This window comes from Asparagus officinalis, chromosome 8, assembly GCF_001876935.1.
Source record: "Asparagus officinalis chromosome 8, Aspof.V1, whole genome shotgun sequence".
Lineage (NCBI taxonomy): Eukaryota > Viridiplantae > Streptophyta > Magnoliopsida > Asparagales > Asparagaceae > Asparagus > Asparagus officinalis.
The window spans coordinates 55174879-55178306 of record NC_033801.1 but is presented as its reverse complement, the minus strand read 5'-3'; positions in this window follow the sequence as shown (position 1 = coordinate 55178306).

Genomic DNA, 3428 nt, shown 5'->3' with positions numbered 1-3428 from the left:
ATGATTTCATTAAATATAAGCTTGTTAAAGATGAAATCATATATATACATATAAGCATGAAACAAAATAGTATTTTCCAATTCTATGCATTTGTTTCATATATAAACTTGAAAACTATAAAACCAAAAACATATGTATATATATATATATATATATCACTATATATATATATATATATATGAAAACCAACATAATGTGTGTGTATAGATATTGAGCTTAACGTATTAAACACACATAATATAAACCCTAAACTAAATTACCCAAGCTAGATCTTGATCTTCAATAAGCTCTTCTAGGTAATCTCGCGGATGAAGCTTTAACTTGGATCTTGAACTTTGAATAGCAAGGCTTCACCGACATTCCGCCAACCTCCTTTGGATATCATCGTTGAAGCTCTATTCCATCCATCCTCCAACAACGTTGTTTGTCTACAAAACATAGGAATGCACAAACACTAGACAAACAACATTAGTAATAAATTGTTTGTTAAACATCATCAAAACAAGAAGGCCAACAGAAAGCTGAATGCCGAAAGCTGTACAAGCTTCAGAGGTGAATGTTTTCAAGACTAGTGACAACAATTCAGATTCGGATTCTTCAGGCTATTCATTGTATGTACTACCGTCAATTTGTGTTGCCAACTCTACAGAGTGGATGTTGGATTCAGGTGCTTCTTACCACGTTTTCCCTAAGAGGAATTGGTTCTCCAGCTTTCAGAAGTTGGAAAGAGAGGATGTTATGCTCATGGATAATGGACATACATGCTCTAATGATGGTATTGGTACCGTTCGGATTAAGATGAGTGATGGGGTGATTCGGGAGTTAGATGAAGTGAGGTTCGTTCCACAATTAAAGATGAATATCATTTCACTTGGAGCTTTGGAGGCAGCAGGCTATAGGGTGACCTTGGTGGATACATATTTGAAGGTCACATTAGGGTCCATGATTATGATGAAGGACGTCAGAAGGAGCAATTTATATTAATTGCTTGGAAGCACGACGATTGATAGGGAGATGACGGCTTCATCAGATTCGGCTAGACTGTGATGTTGTTTGATGCTGGGTTATTTGATTGGTAATGCCGTGCATAGGTTGTTGAGGAGTGCTTTGACCTGCAGTTTGAAGTCCTGTGAACTCATTGGTATGAGCAAGAAGACCGAGGTGGAGTTTGACACTTCTATCCATCATTCGAGGGGTCTTCTGAGAGGTGTTCATTCAGGCATTCAGGGGCCTTCCAAGGGAGCATCATTGGGAGGTAATAGGTATGTAGTTTCTGTAGTTGGGGATTGCTCTAGGTATTGGTGGGTTGCAACCAAGTTCCGTTGGTGTGAAGTCTTAGAAGCCCGTAACAGATGGAGGAAGTGTGTTGGTAGAAAGGTAACCCGACGTTCAGATTATGGCAGGGGTTTGTCACGCCCCGCTTCCTAAAATACCCAGGAATCGGAACGTGAACAAGCCCGTGATGTATTAGATTGAGAAGAAATATACACTACTATTTTTTTCTCTTTTTCTTTTCTTCTCAATCCAATACGCTAAGTGTCTAGAAATAAATACAATGCGAAGTCACAGGTCCCCAATCACAATCAGTAAGAATATAATAGACAAACTCAGAATAAAAATATCATATCACAAATAGGATAACATCTGAGACATAATATTCGGGTCAACATGAAAAATTGAATAACTAAAAACTGAAGAAATATAAAATACATCGATCAAGCAGGAAAATTGGAACCATCAAAGAATAGGCTTCGACTCCTTCTTCTGCTCCGTCTACAAGACACTCTTGTTGAGAATCCTCTGGTTCCTGTTGAACCTGTTCTTCCTCTAAGTCTGACGTACACCAGAGAAAACAGGTGTACGTCAGCGTGCATGGTACACGGCACCACAAAACAAATAGAACGATCAAAAACCAAAGTGGAAAATGATACGATAATAGAAATAACAAAAGGACGTGCAACTAAAAATTCAACAAAATCAATCAAGTAACAAGTCGATCATGCAGCTAGCTATCAGAATAATCACCCAGGTAACCATATCATACAAATAGATGGAATTAATACTTAAAAATCTACAACAAGAGACGTAGTACGTCGAGTGAAATAATCCAAACAATGGAATTAATACTTAAAAATCTACAACAAGAGACGTAGTACGTCGAGTGAAATAATCCAAACAAGGAAATCCTCATGTATATACCATATGTCTCAAATGAAATAATCCAAACAAGGAAATCCTCATGTATATACCATATGTCTCAAATTGTAGATAATTAAATATTAACCCCGATCTATGTATGCAAAGAAATACAACTGACCTACATATCACACAAGAATCCATATTCACCTTAAGTAACAAGATCATGTACTATTCATTATATAACTGCTCACCGGTCCACATCTCACACAAATACAACGCTCATATCATCGGATAACTGACTGATCGCAAATCACAAATATCCCAACTCCTCTGACCCATCCCGGTGACTACAAAAACTTCACCGACGCAAGCCCGGAATACAATCACAATCACAATCACAAATATCTCAACTCCTCAAACCCACCCCGGTGACTACACAAACTTCACAGGCGCAAGCCTGGAATACAACCACAATCACAAATATCTTAACTTCTCAGACCCACCCCGGTGACTACACAAACTTCACCGGCGCAAGCCTGGAATATACATCAACAATCCCAACAGCTCACATGGACCAAGACTTCTCATGATTCTCAACATGGAATAATAAATGCAATTACGCTAAGTGTCAATGTCTTGAAGTGTGAACTGGGGTCATGATCACATGCAAGAAACATACGGGAGTAAAGCAATTATTAACAATGCAAGATGAAACTACCATTAACAGATGTTTTGCACACGAAAATCAAAATCTAAGTTATTAATTCCAAGAATAATCTCCTTTAAAATTATTTCTCATTATTAATCTAAAATAATTCTTTTTCTTAAAACAAATTCTTTTTAAATACTCCTTTAAAATTATTTCTCATTATTAATCTAAAATAATTCTTTTTCTTAAAACAAATTCTTTTTAAATATTATAAATTCTCTAAAATAAATCCATTACCCAAATTAAATTCTTTTAACTTATTATAATTATTCTGAAAATACTATTTATCATATATCTATTATTTAAATCAATATTATTCACCAAACAACTCACGTAGATAAATATTAACAGATCTAAAATTATAGATAATTCATAATAATTGAAAAATATAGATCTGAGCAAGAGGGATCTTGCCTCCGGTACGTCGAACGACTCGACGTTGATGTGCAAGTCCGCAGGTCTGATCTGAGCGCGGGTAGGAACGACGGGCTGCTGGCTTGGCGTGGCGACGACGAGCTCAAGAGGGGGTTCGACGGCGGATGTCGGGCTGTGCACGGCGTCGGTGGCGACGTGGTCGTCG